This window comes from Columba livia, chromosome 1 (genome assembly GCF_036013475.1).
Source record: "Columba livia isolate bColLiv1 breed racing homer chromosome 1, bColLiv1.pat.W.v2, whole genome shotgun sequence".
In the NCBI taxonomy this organism is placed as follows: domain Eukaryota; kingdom Metazoa; phylum Chordata; class Aves; order Columbiformes; family Columbidae; genus Columba; species Columba livia.
In genome coordinates this window covers 205,097,367-205,117,811 of record NC_088602.1, presented here as the reverse complement: position 1 = coordinate 205,117,811, position 20,445 = coordinate 205,097,367, and the positions used below count along the sequence as shown (strand labels likewise).

Genomic DNA, 20,445 nt, shown 5'->3' with positions numbered 1-20,445 from the left:
TGTATTTAATCTATGGTTTTAGAAGGAACTCTGGGCTGCAAAAATCAGTTTCAGATGTCCCAGGGAATCACAGGAACTGGGAGAGAGCTCAGATCATCCCATTCAGTACCTGTCCCTGTAGCATTGGGTAAGAATTTTCATATGTTCTTATTAATAAAGAATTAAAGGGCTTGGACATATCCAAGATGATGGTAGTACACATCATAATGGATCAGGACAACAAAGATGATGGAGTGGAGCATCTCCCGTGTGAGGAAAGGCTGAGGGAGCTGGGGCTCTTGAGCTTGGAGGAGACTGGGGGATGACCTTATTGTTTATAAATATGTAAAGGGTGAGTGTCAGGAGGATGGAGCCAGGCTCTTCTCGGTGACAACCAATGATAGGACAAGGGGCAATGGGTACAAACTGAAACACAAAAGGTTCCACTTAAATTTGAGAAGAAACTTCTTCTCAGTGAGGGTGCCAGACACTGGAACAGGCTGCCCAGGGGGGTTGTGGAGTCTCCTACTCTGGAGACATTGAAACCTGCCTGGACGCCTTCCTGTGTAACCTCATCTGGGTGTTCCTGCTCCGGCAGGGGGATTGGACTGGATGAGCTTTGGAGGTCCCTTCCAACTGCTGACATTCTGGGATTCTGGGATTCTGGGATTCCAATACTTGTTCATATGTCACAGGTAAAAGCCTCTAACAGTAGCCTCCTTATGAATATATCTGTTCATGAACTGGATCATAAAGTAGTTTGTCAGCAAATCCTGGTTTGCCACCATCAGTTCAAGCACTTGTCCCAGCTCTAGAGAACTTTGCTGTTGACTGCAGCAAGGCTAAGCACACCTTGGGGGTGTTTATTTTGGAAAGAGCACACTGCAAAAGCCACTGCCTGTGGGCTTCAGTGGATATTCTCACCTGGCAGCGCCTTGACCCAGCTGTAATTTTCAGGCCGTGTCTCAGCGTCTTAGGTGTGTTAATTGGAAAGTCCATCCTTGTGCTCCAAGCTGGGTTTTTGCCAATGCGATGCATTTAGTCTTGACAACCTCCAACAGCAGGGATTCAGCTGCTCCTCAGGGTAACGTCACAGTGCTGTGCAGCCCCCTGGGTGAAAAAAAGAATTCTAAACAGCCAGTCTGAGCCTCAAAGCAGCAGTTTGTTGGCCATTGCCCCTTGTTATATTATCTGATATTACTGAGAAAACTTCAGTGCCATTATCTTCACAGCTCTCTCTCACAGGCTGCAGTTAGACCACGCTTAGACTCCTCTATGCCAGACTGAACAAGTCCAGCTTCCTCCGCTTCCCTTGTAGGCCATGTTCTCTAGGTAACTCACCTTCCAGTGAGCCATTTCCAGTTTCTCCCCATTCTTTTTCTCCTGGTTGTGCCAAAACTGGACTGTGTTCCAAATACAGCCTCACCAGTGCTGAGCAGAGGAGAACAAAACATTCCCTCTATCCGCTGGCCGCTTTCAGCCAGCCAATATTGCTCAGTCTGCATTTTGTTGTATTTGTAACGAGAGTGCGCTGTTGGCTCATGTTCAGCTGAGCATCCATGGTAAGCCCAGTTCCAGCAGACTGCTGCTCGGACAGTCAGCTCTTAACCTGGTCTGGGCCTTGAGGTTTTTCCTCCCCAAGTGCAGCAACTTGCATTTCTCTTTAGATTATGGTTCTTCTGGGTTGAAGCCGGACCATTTGGTTCATCAGCTATTCCCCCAGCTTCGCATCATCTGTGGATTTGCTGAGGGTGTGTTATTGATGACAATACTGAATAATACAAACCTCCATATCAATCCATAGTGACCAACGTGGGATGGCCTCTCAGCAAAGACATTTTTTCTGAAGTTCCACACAGCCAAATCCTGAATGTTCACTGAATCACAGACTGGTTGGCATTGGAAGGGACCTCTGGAGATCATCCAGTCCAACCCACCTGCTAAAGCAGGTTCACCAGAGCAGATCACACAGGAATGTGTCCAGGTGGGTTTGAATGTCTCCAGAGAAGGAGACTCCACAACTTCTCTGGGCAGCCTGGTCCAGGGCTCTGGCACCCTCGAAGTTCATCCATTCCATCCTTAAATAGGTGTCTAAGACCAGGTGAATCACTGTATGGATGGGCCTTTTTTTCTTTGTTGACAGTAAAGTCAGCCTAAAGTGTTTAGACTTAGATGTCTTAAGTTCGATCAGATGAATCCTACCTAGAGCTCCTAAACTCCAAATGTGCAAGCACCGTGAATCGAGAAGGATGTTTGCTCCTGTGTCCTTGGTTCCCTGTCTGTGTGAGTTACTTCATTCCTCAGTTCTCGTCTGGAGTGAATCAGATACCCAGTAAAGTCCTGGGACAGTTCTCATCAGGGATCAGTTACTCCCAGCAAGCACGGATGAGTCTGCACCAGCTTTGGCTCCTTCTGCCTTTCTCAGTGCCCTTGTACTATCCCCATAAGTCTCGCCTAACTCTCCTGAGCATCCTCAGCGTCATGCTAAAAAAGGAATGGGAACTTAAACTTGAATTCACCATTAAAAATAGTTTGTTTCTACAGGAATGTGAAAAATGGGCATCATTGGGAACAGTTGTTTTAAAAATACAAACATTTATTGCTACCGCTATGTAAGATGGGTAAGTTTTATATAAACTCAAATAGTTCATACAGGTCAGGAACTGCTGTGAGCTGTTAAGAGATAGAAGGGTTAAGTCTAGAGCCAAATAACCTTCATCATGTCCTTTTTAATGCAGTAAGATGCTGCACTTAGGCTCTGTTCCCACATGCTGCTCTAAAAGCATTAGGAAAAAGTAAATTGTTTTTAAAAATATTTATATTTAATGGCGATCTTGCAACTACTCAGCAAATCTCCACTGGCTCTTTTGTCCCAGGCTTTTAGAAATAAGTACATTATCTGATTTTTTTTTTACAGAATTGTGTTCTTTCCAACTAACTGCAGTAATAAAATGGTTTCACTGGCCATCTTAAAACATGAGGGATAGTTTAGATTGAGCACATTCTTTCTGATATTTTGAAACTCTCCTTCTGCAATTGACTGCTATCTACACATTATTGTATTGGCATTATTATTAACGCATGGTTATCATTTTTGAAGAAAAAAAATCTGCCTTTTTAAAGAATAATTACTTCATTTGAAATAGTTGTACTGCAATGGAATCAAATTCTAGTCATCTTATTCCTGTACGTAGATTAATTGAATTTGAAGGGCCTCGTAAGACACTAGTATTACAAAGACATATATGTATCCATAGCATTATTTTCTCTGAGCAGACTCACATTAATGGAAGTGCTATGTAAAGCTAAGAACAGGTATTCTTTAGCAAGACAAAATGGTGATGGGAGGGGAAGTTAACTACCAAACCCACAGTTCTAGTTGTTTATAAGATAGGCAGAGAGTAGGAGTCTTGCCTTATCTTTGGATTTCCCTGTAAAAGACCAAACACAACAATACCTCGAGCTCCTTCACAGTTCAAATCCGTGGAAGCTGAGGAAGTGCAGCGCTCTGGACAACTGAGTTCTGCAGAACACGTCTTCTCTAGGCTTGTGGTCTTTTTCAGTCTAATTCACAGGTATGACAAATGTTTGTGCTGTACTTCCAGACCTCGAAGAGAAAAATATATTTATAAGTACATTTCAACTCAGTTTTCACAATGTTTGTACTATTTTATGCAATAAAGTAATTGTGTAATTAGTAATCGTCTGTTCCAAAAATGGTGGTGTCTGCAAAAACATTTCCCTCCTGCTTGAACCACCAGACAGAAAAGCTTCAGAAGATTTTAGAACATTGTTACACTGGCCCCTGTGGATTGACAAAGCAATATCATTTTTCATTTCTGACTCGTGTGGGATTTTTATCTTTGCCCACATCTGCGTTTATTGTTTAATTTCACAGATTTACAGGCTATCCCTGGGAAACAGACCAGTCCCAGAATTGTTAATTAAGTTCTACAGCCAAGAAACAGCAAACCAAATGATAGATTGGGAGCCTTAGTGCTGTGGCTATCTGCTGCCCGAGCAGACAGTCTGTCCCAAAATAGCAAGGAATCTATCCCTTGTTACCCCATTCATTTTTATTAAAGAATCTGCTCCGCAGCGGTGTCTGCCAGGTAAGTAGCCTAGTTTCAAGTGACCCTAATAGCATGTGGCATCCACTCAGCCCTCTCTGCAGACTAAGCACGACTCCATCTGTGTGCTACCTCTAGGATGCAGCTTATCAGTGCAAATGACAGACAGGGAGGGATACGTTTTCTATTCGTATACACAGGAACGGCTGGAAACGGGTCAAGAAAATGCAAACAAGGAATTGCCAGTGTGAATGAAATGAAATGAACTATCCAACCACTGACCTCAGAGTCCACAGAGGCCTTAGGAGAACAGCTTCGAGCCTTTCCCTGGAAATTGTAGAATCATAGAATCATTTCAGTTGGAAGAGACCCTCAGGATCATCAAGCCCAGCCATAACCCAACTCTAGCACTAAACCATGTCCCTAAGAACCTCGTCTAAACGCCTTTTAAACCCCTCCAGGGATGGTGACTCCACCACTGCCCTGGGCAGCCTGTTCCAATGCCTGACAACCCTTTCCAGGAAGATTTTTTTCCTAATATCCAATCTAAACCTCCCCTGGCGCAACTTGAGAAAAGATACATAGGCAAAATCTGGAGGATATGATCATATCATCACTTACGATGTAACTTCAGAATCCCCTCATGAAGAAGGCAAATAAATAAGCCAAGGTGCAGCAAGAGCTGGAGAAACGTTCAGCACAAGGATGTTCTTAATTCAGGGACCAGGCAACAACCTGCCCCACCACATTTGAAGACCGAGTTAAACAGAGGACTCAGGTGATAGGTAAGTTATTTATACCTTCCACTTTCCACAGAGCTGAAGAACAGAACGAGACTTTATATAACCTTTTATATAAAAATTTGTGTGGTTTTCTTAAGGCTGCACAACTCAGAATTCAGCAGACTGGGTAGGATTTAGTTGTGCATTGGTTTGGATTAATCACCCATAGCTGTGGAAGAGAGAAATATGTACTACAAAGGCACAAAAAGCTGGATGTATTTAACATTAAAAATACATGACCAACTAATTGGCAAAAGTCAGCAACATAGTTTTTACTGTCTAGCTCATGATTTCTGGATGGCAGCACTGTGTCCTTCACGGAATTGCCTCTGGGTAATCCTTATATTGTCATTCCTGTATTGCAGATGGGGAAATTGAGGCCAAATGTGCTCTGCCTGAGGTCTCACGGTGAGCCGGATGCACCGTAACAGTCCTTGTACTGCTTCAGCAAGAGTTTTCAGTAAAATCAGCAGAAAAGCAGGATGATTGCATGCCCTGAAGAGACTGCAAAGGCTTCTGAACAGGAATTATGAGCTACTGCATCAAAGGCCCCATGCTTGACATTTATTGGCTTTTTGATGAATGTTGGGGTAATTTTCCTGTCAACAGTTTCTCATTAGGAGCCTGGCAATGTTCTTTCTGACCATTATCTTGCTCAGTATCACATTGGGTCGCCACAAAGAGCAGAGATTTTTTGTAAAACCCATCTATCTCTGTAGCTGCAAAATTTTCTAATATTTCTACATTTGAATAATCTCATGGAAATGCTGGCTGCCTTCTCTAAGCAATAAGGGCAAGAGACAAATGGTTAAATTCCCATGAAGACCTAAAGCTATAGGACAAATCTCATATTGCAATGAGTAGGATTCATTTGTCTTGATTTCGCTGGCTTTGCACCTCAATTATACTAATTCTGAATTTAGCCACTGAGTAACACATCCCCCCTCCTGTTTTACAGTCACAAAGGAGGGGAAAAACCACCGGAGCTGTACCTTTCTCACTCTCCATTGTATTATGTACCATCTCCCGGCTGCTTGTTGTCAGTATTAGGAATTATTTTTGTCAAAGCCATAGCTTTTATACAAAGAAAATAGTAGAAATGTATCCCTAATAACATTGTGTATTTGAAAAGCAGAAAATCATTAAATTTTGATGTGGCCAACTGTAGTAATTTTTTGGTTTATGGCTTTAAAAATGTTAATACTTATTCTAAATATTTGTATCCTGGAGCTGTGATAATGGGAGCAATACAGGGTTATTGTATATTTTATCGATTGTTTGTCATAGAGAAAAGAATGAAAACCAGATGATAAAATAACAAATGCAATTTGTACTACTAAAATTTAAGCCAGATTCATGGGTTTGATTCATTACTGTGGTTCATAGCTAGTTAACACAAGAGACTTTAATCTTCCCTCCTTAGGTAGGACAGTGTTTTCAGCCTGGCAAACCCAAAACTTGTAATGCTGTGGTGTCAACTGAAAACAAGAAACATTCCTGTAGCCAAGATCAAAATGCAAGCAACTCCTTAACTTTTCATAGCAGAAGTTGTTGGCCTCAATACAGATACAGATATTGATCTCATCCGCTGGATCTGCTGAAGGAAAGTCACCTCCTGGAGAGGCAGGACAGGTATGGATGGCAACACCTCAGCCTGTCTGCAGCTCGGTCATTAGAGCCGTATGTCAGGGAGGTCTGATGTAATGGGCCGTGTCTCAGAGAGCGGAAGCTCCAGCCGTACTCTGCTTTCTGAAGGAGTTTTTAAGGACAAATTAACTGCAATAAGAGAATGTTGACATTCAGGCTGCCTCAGCTGCTGATGACAGAGAAGGCGTTGGGTCTTCCAAAGTGGCACTCGGGTTTTGTTCCGGATCTGTCCTCCTATGAACAATTACGGTGGATGAAATCATTTTTTGAAAGATGAGCGATGTCTTCCCTGTCAACTCTGCACTGTCAACATCAAGGAGAATGTGATATATATTAATACCTGTTACAGTCTTCTCCACTTCCTGGCCCAAAATCATTCTCAGTGCAGACACCAAGTGATGCTTCTGTAAAGAAACAATAGAGGATTAGTAAAATGTGTATAGAACCTGGGGGAAAGGAGAAAGCAAATGAACAGATGAGGTCATTCTCCTAATGTGGTCTTCCGTCTAGATACAGATATTTTGTTTCTTGTACCTGTTTGATGAAATATACCACTCATGCCATTAAAACTTCATCATCTGTTGTTTAAGGGGATTAATCTTATAACAAAAATCTCTATTCTGAGTGTTAGGATACAGTATAAAAATAGACATGGTAAATACTTCTGAGTTAGTCTCCCTTCTCTTCCAAGATCTCACTAACCTACTTAGGTTAAAAATATTTAAAATTTGGATTTGGTTTTGAGTCCTTAGTATGAAGTCAGAACACTTATTCTGTTTTCTCCTCTCCCTCCTTGGAGGTTAAGTTTTTAAGGTCTGTTTTGCTTTGTTTTTTAATGAATGCTGAAATTCTTACCTAAGCACATGAATCTGGAAAGCTTTACAAAATACCACATATCACGTTTTAACAAGTGGTAGCACTGCCATAAAGACCAGAGTGGGGAAAAGCATCAAGTTTTAATGCAAAACCTGTAAGAAATGAATGAAATGTAACAGGTGAACACAGCAGAGTAATGAGAGAATTCAGTTGTCTGAAAGAAGGTCCTGCAGGAGAAATACTGAGGTGCTCTCCAGAGCACTGGAAAACTGACCGAGTTTACCCCTTTTTTATTGGGACCAGCAAGAATATTCATGCAAGGACAATGAGCCCCTTATTCATTAGCCTGAGGTTATTATTAATTATCAATATTGTTACTACCCTTGTTGCTATTTTTCTTGCTATAACCTACCTAATACAGTGACACCATTACAAGTCAATAATTTAAATTTTGACATCTCCTCCCCATAGTTGGCCCTGGAAATTGGTCTTAATTGCTGAAATAAGAAGCCTCTGCTGCTTGAGTTGGGGAATAGCATTTGTCTGACAACAAGAGTAGACTTTTATCCTTTTACAGAGCCTGTGAAAAAACACGTTTACTCAGCAGGGTAAAATGGAAGCTGTTGAAGATAACAGTCCTTTTTGTTTGCTGTCTGTGGATATTCCTGTAAGCTTTCAGTCTTTTTCCATTTATCCAGGAATACTTCCATGGACAGCCTGAAACCTTTAGGAGGCACTGGATGGCTGAAATGCAACACCAAATTATTCCGCACTTACAACTACTGAACTAGCAAAATCCAGTCAATTTACCCCAGCAAAAGTCCTGGTAAAGAACTCAGTAGCAGTTTATAAGCTAAAAAAACCTGTTAAAATGTCCTAAACCTTTCTGTCCCATTCATTACTATAATATTTAAATACATTCCTATAAGCTATTTGTTAGACAATTCTGAAATGTAAACAAGAGGAAAAGAGATTTTTAAGCCCAGGTTTTAAAAAAGGGAAAAAGAAAACAACCCTTGATTCGCTTCCTGGCTTTCTCACAAAAATCCATTGTGACCTTGGGCAAGCTGATAGAGATAGAAAAGAAACATGACTGTCTAGTCCAGCCTCCTATTTACCACAGGTCATTGCTTCCTGGGCTGCTTACCCCGATACGCCATTTGACGGAATTGCAACTGTGGAATTATCTAACTTTGTGAAGAAAAAAATTAAAAATAAGAAGAAAAAGAAGATGCCAACAGTGTGATCCATCTGGCTTGCCGTCAGAACTTGTGGCTTCTTTTTGGTTTGGATTCATCTGAGCACAGTTTCCAGGCAGGGTACAAGAGCTGCCTTTTTGTGGGCTTCAGCTAGATCTGTCAGTATCTCAGCAACCTATATGTAAAATAAGGCTGATCGTTCTATTTTTTCCCACTATCCTTTATCTTAGAATACAAGGTCTCAAGGGGGAAACCACCTCTCACTACATGTACATTCAGTGATTTGCACCACAGCTTAGACTGGACTTGTCTTTGGTGAGGGATGATTGATATGTAACATCTAAGTCACAACAGTGAGAAAGACATAAAAAAATAAAGCAATAAACCTCAAAAATCTCTGTCTTCAGTTTACTACAGACCTTCAGAAATCCTTGTTTGTTGTACAGCAGAAAATATGTAATTTTTATTATGAAGTGATGGCACTATCTATCAAGCCGTCAGCAGAGGGCATTAACAGCTCACATCTCGAAGCAATTCCTGGTTAGTATGTTAGGCCAGTTCTGTCCGTGTTGTTTTTCTGCTCGACCGCTCACCAGGAATGAGCTCTGAACAACGTGTGTGAGAAAGTACTCCTGGAGTTATGTGAGTCATGGGTCTAAACTCTCTTCTCTCCTACTTTCCCTACAGTCTTTGCACCCTCACTGACTACACTGGACGACCAGTTGCAATCCCATAATCAAGACAGGCTGGCTGCTTGGTGTCAAGTTCTAGGAAGATCTTTGGAAGCAAGAGGAGAGTCTGTTCTGCTTTAAGAAATACACCTGTGAGAAATACAAACTGGGGGACCTGGACTATTCAGCAGAGCACCTTTTGGGAAAGCCTGGCTCTTCTGGCTTTCTAGGTAGTTTTAATTTTAGATCTGAATGAGTTTGTGTAGGTTGGTAAGAAGTTCTGGAGGGAACAAGAGATTCACAAAGACCTTCCAGGATCTGTGTGGCCTCTTCCATCCTCCTAAAAAGGTGAACTAAGTGGCACCATCTCTTCTCTCTGTGACTCAATTTCCCCACCTATAAGGAAGTTACGAAGTTCTCTGTGACACACTAACAGCAGTGAATGATAAAAAATAATCAACTGTGCTACTCACAGCTTGGTGATGAACTAATGCACTTGTCACACTGCTGGCCCGGAGTCTGCTGAGTAGAGAAGAAAACTGCTGAAGGTGTCAGTCCAGATGGACTGTAAATGCCAGGGCACAGAAAGTAGAAATATTCTCTCAAATCCTCTCCCAGCAGGAACAATATTCCCACTGTAATTCAGATAACCTGCCAAGTCATTCCATCCCTCAGGGCAGGTGAACACTTTGCAAGAGTCTGCAATGGTAATCATTAGACTATTGTAAATATTAAAGAATACAAATGTCAGGTGTCTCTTTATCTGAGTTTCAGCTTTACGCCTGGCTTCATGAAAAGTAAGAAAGCATGACCACCCATAATTATACCATTAATTATATTCAGGATTTCAGGGAACACTGGTTATCAGCTTAATTAACCGATCCTCCCCCAATTCCCAGACTGTAGAAAAAGGATGGGGAGCATCTATATTGTTCAAAACCACCACTGTGAGGGAAGTCAATAACTTCAGGCATCAAAAGAGCCAGTAAACCGGCCTGTGCTGAAGCTGCAGAGGAATTCAAATAAACAACATTCAGTGACCAGCTCTGGAATGCAGCGAACCCAGCCAGGTCAACAAGCACACCGATAAGCCTGCAAGATGACAAGCAGGGTCCAGCCCAGACTGAACATCCAGGAGCCCACGGTAATGGAGTAGAGGTTACGTCACCTTTGGGCCCATCAGCTTCTGGATAACACTCACCAGTGGACAGAGTGGAAGATGTAACTTAACTGCTTCATCAGTTTTTAGTACGAAGGCTCCACTCAGACCAGAGTCATTCGTATCAGTCATGACTCAATGCCTTTTCCACGGGACAGCCCTTGGTCCTGTTGTACAATTGCGCTTCTACACAGCTGAGACAGATGTTATCTGTGCCCTCTGTTTCATTTTCCTCTCTGCCACTTTTGATCATTCTCTGACTCAGTGGGGAGGCTTAAGCTGCTTCATGCAGAAGACATTTCAGACTATGGCCATCTGTAACCACAGAAATTGAGCCACTGCCAGTAATAACGCTAAAAGCAAGCAATTGAAACTTTGAAACAAAAAGCAAATGTTACCTCAGAGTGATAAGCAGCTATAATAACAGACCTGGCAAGACAGTATTTCAAGCCAAACGTGTGCCGAAGAAATATTTTGCTACCTCTTTTTGATATCTTTTCTTCAAAGCTAAAACGTTGATTCTAGGAAAAAGGTACTGAACATCAGTTTTAAGGAAAGTTGTTTTTCTTTTTTTCTTCTTAATTCAAAACTTATCTCTTAAAGGGTTTACACAAAAGTTCATGCAAGCATTTCCATATAGATGAAACAAAACCCTTTCCTTTATATGGACAGAGAGTTCCTGTTAAGGTGGTGTTTGCATAGAGGATACAAAAATAGCTGGTAACGTAAGTACATGCGGGATGCCATTAAGAAATCAGGTGCTAATGAGACTGCTCAGGACTGATTCATGACAGCCCTGTGGCAGTTCCATGACAGCCCTTCCAGGAGGTGTCTCCAGCAGCCATGAGTCAGATCCTGGCCCCTGTGTCAGTCCTTCTGCAGGAAAATCCCTGCAGAAAAGCTGGCAGGTATGTCCTTAAAGGCAAAGGAACCATGGCCTTCCCATGCTTTAGCTCTTCCAACTGCAAGAACAGATAAGAGAGGCAGATTGGAATGGGAACAAATAGATGGCAGCCCAAGAAGTCTCTGTACACAGGCACAGGCAGGAACCCGTCAGCATTGTAAAGGTACAAAAGATGGCTGTGAGCTAGTTCTGTTCCTGCTGGTCCTTGAATTGATGTTGGCTCTGACACCCTTGTGATCTTGACCATAGGCCTAGAGGACAGACTTTTCGCTGCCTGAATTAAAATCCCACCCTTGGTTGCTCACAGAATCATAGAATGTCCTGAGCTGGAAGGACCCACAAGGATCATCGAGTCCAGCTCCTGTCCTTGCATATGACAACCCCACAGTTCACACCATGTGTCCGAGGACGTTGTCCAATTGCTTCTTGAATACCGGCAGGTTCAGGGCCATGACAACCTCTATGCACGGTTAAAGATTATAATTTATTAAAAGGCCTATAATGATTTGTTAAATGCTGTTGAAAATTGTCGTTTCATGAAACTAAGTTACAAAGCATCCCAACAAACAAAAGCTTTGCACTCTACTTCGTTTTCAATGGAACAGTTACAAGCTATCCATTTGTCACCTCTTTCGGGCCAAGAACAATGCACTAACATGTACATACCATATACATACAGGTGCCCTATACCATGCCATTTGTTGATGTGCCCAGTGGCACTGTTTGATGGTTTCCTTCCTCTCATTTGCACTCTGTGGACTTCACAAGAACAGCACCTACAGCAGAGTCTGCAGGGAAAACAATAAGTGAATCAGCTGTAATCCACCTCTCATCGTGCTCTTCCTATAGGAATGCGATCTCTGAGAGCAGCACTCTCCCTTGTGAGAACCAGCAAAGCATCCATAGGCTTTACCTCCCAAGAGGCAGGGCTGGCGAGAGAAGAAGGGATTAGTACAGAGATGACCTCACTTGTTCTGTTTGTACCGATGTTATTCATAAAACACTTTTATAGCTATTAAAGAAAAGCTCGATATTAAAGACTGGCAGTGTTGGTTTGGTATTTAGCATTTGCAAGAGATCTGGAATGGCTGGAACGCAAAAAAGCCTCAAGCATTCAAACCATTTTCCCCTGTTTCCAGGGTCATATTCTCTCACTAGCCTATTGCAAAGATCCTGATATCTGGTGTCTAGCTGCCCAGCCAAAAATTATATCCAAGTTGAGAGCTAATTGTCTAAAGTCCTTCTACAGTTATAAAGAGGAATAAATACTTCAAAAGATCAAAACACCCAAAATGCTGGGATGTGCAGAGCTCCAGTAGCCAGGAGGGAACCGATGTCTCTGAATGCTTGACCTTCAGGCACAGGAACAGGCTGCCCAGGGAAGTGGTGGAGTCACCATCCCTGGACATGTTTAAAAGACATATAGATGAGGTTCTTAGGGATCTGGTTTAGTGACAGTGTCGGGTTAATGGTTGGACTCAATAATCTTGAGGGTTTCTTCCATCCAAAATGGTTCTATGATTCACCAGGGAACTCCTTGGGAGCTGGAGTCTGACACATTGTTCTAAGCAAAGGGAATAATAAACTTTTCAAATGTTATTTTCCACTTATAGATAGTGATCTTGCACTTATTTAGGGGCCTGAATATTGCTCTCATCTTGATATGAGCCTTTTTTTGATATACCTTTTTTTTTGTCAGGAATGGTTCTCCTATCCAGTTTTAGAGGTACACATTATAGCAGTGTCCTGACCTCAGAAACTAAGCTGCTAGTGCAAGATCTGGTACTAATTGTCACACTACCTCTTCCATCTATCTTATGATCGAGAGGAAAAGGGGAAAGAAGGAAAAAAAACAACAAAACAAAACAAAAAAAGCAGTAACAAATATGCTTTCATTCCTCACTTTGAAGGGTGAGATTTCCCTTTTATGGGGAGATCTCTCAAATTATTTACTATTGGAGCCTGATATCTTTAATGTTACCTTCTTTTACCAAGAGAACAAAATATTCTGTAAAAAAGCCAGTTCTTTGCTCCTTGCAACTGCCAGCTGCATGCAAGTACAAAATTACAAAGCACTCACTTAGATGAAGTGAATACTTCATTAAACAATTAAGCAATAAGGCAGAACAAAAGCTGTGGTTTCCAGGCCTTGTTCTGTAATTGTATCCTACAGCATTAGGAGAACCAGCGCTCAAGCACAGGGCTGCAATTTAGGCTGGGATTATCCTCTAATAGCCGTCTCCTGTGGGATTAGAGGATTGCCATGATGGGGAATTTTTTTATCAGTCAATGGCAATGTAAAATACATGATGTGTCCTTGAAGGTCTAGAGGTGAGGATTTCCATCCCTCTTTCCTCCTTGCATCTTCTTGCTGTAACGCCTTGATTAGAAGCTTTTATCTCTGCTTTCACTTTCTGAACCATGAAGTTTATTCACCAGCCCAGTTTCTATGAAGGTACAGTACACAGAAACCCCGTTCATAAGTACGTATCACTGAGTCTCCCCTCCCCTGAGCCTGAGTGACACTGAGGATAGAAAATGAGTAAGTCATGATGTTCAACAAGGTTAATTTTGTGCTGAAATTTTCTGTTCAGCTCACACAATGTGTGTATCCAGTGAACTTGCAGGTCAAACTGAGAGGCACCTACAGAGATAAGGCAGATGCAGGTTTAGAAGGCTGATAAACAGAGATTGTTTGGACTGCAGATGAAATTTCAATGTCTAAAGTCCATCTACATTCTGCTATAGAGGTCTAAACCACTTCCTTGATCTAGCATAGGCCTAATTCAGCTCCTAATGAAATTACCAGGATTTGTTCCACTGACTGGAAGCTGAGCCTGAGCAGAGCCCACAGCCCTACCAGAATCCCTTTCCAGACGTTACAGAGTATCCTGGATGACAAGGGCAAGACCTTCCCTCAAACACAACATATAAGGAACCCCTCCATGCCGCCCTCCTTCTCCATAAGCCATTCTGCTGAAAAAGAAAACACAGCTCAAATGCAAAATACAGTTCACTGTATGACAGGACACCCTGTCCTTAGAAATTGGAATTAAGATCCAGACTCATATCATGGGCCAATGAAAGACCATTAGAAGAATTAACTTTCAGTTCTAACAGGAGTCAAACAAGAAATTAAAACAAACCAAACAAAAAACGTAAAAAAAACCTATAAAAACCTAAAACAATCTTAAAATACAAGTTTATTTCTGAGTATATGTATTTTATGCTTAGAATAAATCATCTTCTACATTTCTTTGATTCTACTTGCATTCTTCCCCTTTGGAAAGAATATGATTAAAATTTAATTCAATTCAGTGACATATGCCTCCTTTCCCCACAGGAAAATAAGTTGCATCCACTTCAAACTCGCTGGAGTCTGACACTGGAAAACAACTAGCTGTCTGCACTCATTGGGATGTAGGGGAGAACAAACTATCATTAAATGTCAGGAAACACATGTTTTAAATAGTAGAAGCCAAGCAACAGCGACTAGGTACACATTTCTAATCGGGCCACTTTCAAACAGATACTGCAAAACCAGTAGAAGGCAATCCCACCCTCCTCTAAACAGACAAAACACAGGAAAAGTGAAGTATTTTCTCTAAGGGGTCTGCTGAAGGGAAAGATAAAGGATTAGATCCAATAAAGAATTTAGGAGCCAAAACTAGAATTTAAGCACAACTGAGATACTGAACGCCAAAAATACACCCAGCTCCCCTTTCTCTCCCCTCGGCTGAACTGTAGACAAACCCCGAGGACAGCAAAACTCATTAGGCAACTTCTTACTCTGTAGAGTTCCCCTCATACCTGCAAAGCTTGTCTCAGCAGTATGGTGCACCAACATCAAAAGTAAGGTGAGGAGAGAAATTAGGTCCAGCTTACCAGACAACTCACTCATATGTCCATCAGATTAAGCTCTAGAGACACCAGCAAGGAAGAGGGACATGACTTGATGGAGAGGGAAGGCACTAGGAAGCCACGAAAGCAACATGGAAAGTTCTGGAGAAAGAAGATGGGTTAAGAAGCACTGGTGGGGTTGGGGTGATGGTGGAGGAGGCAGAAGGAATGGCTTGGGGACAGTGAGGTGGCCTCAGTGATAAAGAAGATAAAGTACTGAAGAGAGAAGGGGGCAAGGGTGAATCTGGGGATCCAGAAGACAAAAGAAAGACTGTGAAGGCTGGCTGGAGAGAAGCCAATAACCACAGTGCCCGATGCCTCCAGCTCTGCTACTGTACAGGTACAGAAAGGCACCGGCCACAACAGCTTCAGGGCTGTTTCTCAATTAAAGTAGTACATAACCTGGAAATTAGATATTCTTCCGGCTTAATTGCAAATAGAACTAAATGCTAAAGGCATTCCCAAAGAGTGCAAAATAAATGCTGTCTCTTCTCTCCACAGATCCTATCTTGGCCATTTTTTAACAGCAAGTGACAAAATCTAGGAGACTCATTTGTCTCTGAACCATCAGACTGTTCAAACTCACCTCTCACTTTCCACACATGTACCCTAATCCCCAGGGGAGGAGCTGCTCTCTGCAGCTCAGACGATGTGATTTTAAACCTCCCATCTTTTCTTATGAGAAAGTTAATGTTATTAGTTCTTTTAGAGCTTGACTCACCATTTTTGGAGTCCCATATTACTGTCCCTGTGACACTGGATCTGATTTCAGAGGTTGCTATCTGTCTCTGTCAACCTAAAGTTTGGCTTTGTCTCCTGACACTCTAAACCAAATGCAAAAATATCTGGGTTTTATAAAAAAGACACAAGCGCCTTACAAAAATGTTCATAGAATTATAGAACAGCCCAGGTTGGAAGGGACCTCAAAAGATCATCTGGTCTAGCCAGATGATGGGGAAGGGAGCCTAGATGAGATTATCCAACACCCTGTCCAGTCACATCTTGAAAATCTCCAGTGATGGAGACTCTACCATGGCCTTGGGAAGGTTGTTTCAGTGAGTGATTGTTCTTAATGTAAAAAATGTCTTCCTTATCTCAAGATGAAATGTCTCCCAGTGCAACTTGTACCCATTGCCCCTTGTCTTCTCCACGTGGCTCCTTGTGAAGACAAAGCCTCCACCCTCTTTGTAGCAGCCCTTTAAGTAGTGGAATACTGCGATGAGGTCCCCTCCCCAAGGCTTCTCTTCTCCAGGGAGAAAAGACCCAACTCCTTCAGTCTTCCAGTGAATCATGGAATGTCTTCAGTTGGAACGGACCCACAAGGATCATCCTGTCCCTGCACAGGACAACCCCACAGTTTATACCATGTGTCTGAAGGTGTTGTCCAGTCTCTTCTTGAACACTGTCAGGATCGGGGCCGTGACACCTCTATGGGGAGCCTGTTCCAGTGTCCAGAACCCTTTGGGTGAAGAAGCTTTTCCTAATGTCCAACCTGAACCTCTCCTGGCACATCTTCCTGCCATTCCCTCGGGTTCTGTCATTGGTCACCAAAGAGAAGAGATGAGCACCTGTCCCTCCTCCTTCCCTTTCCTCATAGGGCAGGTTCTCCAGCCCTTTGACCATCTTCTTGTCTCTCCTTTGGACCCTTTCCAGTCTGTCTGTGTCCTTCTTGGACTACGGAGACCAGAACTGGACACAGTGGCCTGACAAGTGCGGAGTAGAGAGTCTAATGTCTCTCCCTCTGCTAGCAATGTCCCTGCAGATGCAGCCCAGGATCCGATTTGCCTTTGTTGCTGCAGTGGTTCACTGATGACTTGTGCTCAGCTTGTTGTCCACCAGGACTCTCGGGTCACTCTCAGCAAGGCTGCTCCCCAGCCACACAGATCCTGGTCTGTACTGGGCTCTTGGGTTTTGTTGTCCCAGGTGCAGAACCTTTCAGTTGTCTTTGTCAAACTTCATACAGTTCTTGCTAGCCCACTCCTCCACCCTGTCCAGCTGTCTCCGGAAGATTGCTCACCCTTCTGATGTGTCCACCGCAGCACCCCGTCTAGTGTCATCAGCAAACATGGTGAGCGGGCTTTCAATCCCACCATCCGGCACAGGGCCCAGTGTCAATCCCTGGGAGACCCCACTGGTGACAGGCTGCCAGCCTGAGTAAAGGCCATTGATCACCACCCTCCGAGTGTGGCCTGGGAGCCAATTCCTCACCCATCTCACAGACAAACCATCCAAGCCGTATCCTGCCAGTTTGCTGTGTTTGCTTCAATCTAGATCACTACACAGACCTGACTGACAGCACGACAAAAGTGGCACGAGAATCGGCACGAGAGAGGCAGCAGGGACATCTGGGCTGGGATGTCAGCCTGCTGAGGAGTCACAGACAAGTCCTAAAGTTTTGATTACTGGGAGGTTATCTCGCTGTTCAGAAATTCCTTCTGCCAGCTGGGCACTGAGAGCAAGGTGTGCAGTGGCACCTAAGCCTTTCGTTTGCTCTAGCTGGAAGTGCCTTGCCAAAAAAAGGACATGGTCAATCACAAGGAAAAGTTGTACAAGTGAGTCACAAAGCACATCTCGTGTGGGATTACTGACTGTAAACAAGAATAGCAGTGACTGTAGGCTACCTGGTATTTGTACAATACTTTGTCTTGTCTTGAGGTTTCCAGTGGCCACTCTTACACAAATAACAAATCACAATACCATGTTTATCACAGCAGTAAGTCAACTATAATGACCATAAACATAACTCAACCTTCACTTTAGCTAAACGCTGTTTCTTTCATGGTTGTCTCACATCCCAGTGCAGCCTTATTCTCTATTTTGTCTATCCATTGCCTTACATTCAAAATGTAAAATACCAGCTTGCTTGCTTTTTTTTTTTCCTGCTTTATATACACTGTGTCACACAAGGGGGCTCTGAATTTTACTGTGAGGCTTTCTAAGCCTACTGAAATTCAAATGAAAATCAGATAGCTTTCCATCATCTTACATTTTCTTTCTGAGTGCTCAGTTCTACCAATTGCTTACCAAATTCAGGCCACATGCAGAGAAAAAAAAATACCTCACATAAAAACTATTTGTGAAGGAAGTCCAAAACAGGAGAGTAAGATGCTCTTTGACCACAGTTGCTTAGTTCATTGTGTCTGCTTGCAGCTATTTGCAGTAATAAATATAACAAGTACATTCTGTGCAAAGAAACTTGAATTTTGGCCTGTAACACAAGGAAAAGGAGTCAGATTGCCAAGAGTTTTGCAAACATGGGCTTGTTTTAGCGGCTCTGGTTTGGGCAGCATTTCCAGAGGGTCTGCAGAAGAGGATTCCCATACACAACTCTACTGACACCGATGCTTGGGTATCTTGTGATGCTGATGTAGAAGAAGTTACAAACGCACATAAAATACTGTTTTCCTTCCTTAAATAGCAACCAGAAATGTCAGTATCACATGTTAATTAATGATTAATGTTAGAGGAAGGAGATGCATGCCTGACATATTTTTTAAACTGGTATAACAAGTTTTCACAGTGCAGAGGAGGGTAGTTCTCTACAATACATAGTAATGGGCTGTGTACTTGGAACTGTGTACCATAAATTTCCCCACCTTCAGGACAGAATGTGTCAACACACAGTTGCTCTCCTAGAATAAACTCAGTGCCAGGATTAGCAGTCAGTAATGTTGAAGAACAAGGAAAGAAAAACATACAAATGGTGATTAAAAGGAAAAAAAAAAAAACAACACCCTGTTTCAGACACACCTGGGGTAGAAAAATGTAGACAGAGCACATTTTTAGTGGAAGACTAGACCTGATATTACAAGGTGCTGAGAGTAAATCAAGAAACAAGAAAAATAATGCTGTGGAGCAGACAAAGCCCTGGAACTGTAAGATCTTCCTCAAGGTGATGTCCTACTTAGCAAGGAGAGCTTAAGTTCAGGCAGGGTGAGTTAGCCTACACTTACACATAATACTGTAAGAATAATACATAGAAGTTACCTAACATCCCACATTGATGAATCCCAAAGTACCTTGCATCTGTGTATGTTCCCACAGTGGAAATCAGTAAAGTACATGCTTGCCTTTAAGTATATTCTTGAATTAAATATGTTTTCCAAAGAGAGATGTTTTCCTTAACCAAGGTCTACGTTCTGTATGTAGTAGGCACCACTCCCACTTTGCTCCTTGATGAAATACAGCACTTTTCTCTCCTGTACTGTTGTGTAACAGATGTTACATAGGACAGTCATATGATCCTGTACCAAGCTGCTGGTAGAGCCAAGAATAAAAAAAATAGAGGTGGGATTAATCTAGCCTAACATTAGCAAGCTATAAATGAGGCCCCCTGTCAAGAAAGACACGCAGGACTCTGCTGAGGCTTCACCACTCTACAAGCATTGGAGACACGTCTCCTCACAATGTGTTTTGTCCAACCTGCCTTAAGCTGGTGGAGATAACTTGTCTCTCTGGACTGTAGAATGACCAAACAGTTTAGTTTAGACACCAGCTTTAAAATAACAAAAAAAAATTAGGTAAGGTAAATATCTCTTTGGGATCTCAACCATTCGCTGTTCTCCTGGACATCCCTCTAGCAGCTCTGGAGGATGCTCAAGAGAATGCTGCAGATTTGGGATGTTTTTACCATTTGCTGACCCACAGTGCACAGTTCCCCCTTTCCAGTTCTGTCACGCCATTTATTTGGGGTAAGGTCACATTGTTTTGAAACATCTCCATCTTCCATCCTTCAAGTACTTCCCGCTCTAGGACCATTTCTGCCACCTCAGCATGGGTGAGAATGATTCCTGAGACAGGCTTGACATTTTTACAGCTATAAGTCAAATTGTTAATTTTGTGGCTGCCATAGCCTTGCACAACGAAGGAGGGAGGGGACATGATTACTTGATAAATACCAGAGAGTATGATGCCATACTAGCAATAAGTGAGAGTACAAATAGGCAATATTTGTTATTGATCTGTTAAATATATGGGTGGTACAGATTAACGTGGCACACAAACACTTGTCATTTCAGATGCAGGCCTCAGGCAGGGAGCATGCGGCCCTAGGGGGAGGCAGGGGGCTCGGTCATTTTTGACACTTATTTTTCACCTTTTACTTCAATCTTTTGAGGAGACTGAGGGGTGACCTCATTAATGCTTATAAATATATAAAGGGTGAGTGTCAGGAGGATGGAGCCAGGCTCTTCTCGGTGACAACCAATGATAGGACAAGGGGCAATGGGTACAAACTGGAACACAGGAGGTTCCATTTACATTTGAGAAGAAACTTCTTCACGGTAAGGGTGACAGACACTGGACCAGGCTGCCCAGGG

At 42.6% G+C, this 20,445-nt stretch overlaps 2 long non-coding RNA genes across 5 annotated transcripts in view; one reads left to right on the top strand and one right to left on the bottom strand.

Annotated features, from left to right (window-relative positions):
- The window catches only part of LOC110364583 (uncharacterized), a 34,882-nt gene extending 27,141 nt beyond the window's left edge, over nucleotides 1–7,741 (bottom strand). For 3 of the 4 annotated variants that reach the window (XR_010469822.1, XR_010469824.1, XR_010469823.1), the window contains exons 1-4: nucleotides 7,334–7,741; nucleotides 6,819–6,882; nucleotides 4,332–4,376; nucleotides 3,437–3,586 (exon numbers count right to left, since the gene is read on the bottom strand). This is a non-coding gene — a long non-coding RNA (uncharacterized LOC110364583). Of the gene's footprint in view, nucleotides 1–459; nucleotides 3,587–4,331; nucleotides 4,377–6,818; nucleotides 6,883–7,333 lie in introns of those variants that run through there. The other variant, XR_002423458.2, reaches the window with a different exon arrangement.
- The window catches only part of LOC135578323 (uncharacterized), a 262,971-nt gene that overhangs the window by 90,542 nt on the left and 151,984 nt on the right, over nucleotides 1–20,445 (top strand). The window lies entirely within an intron of this gene.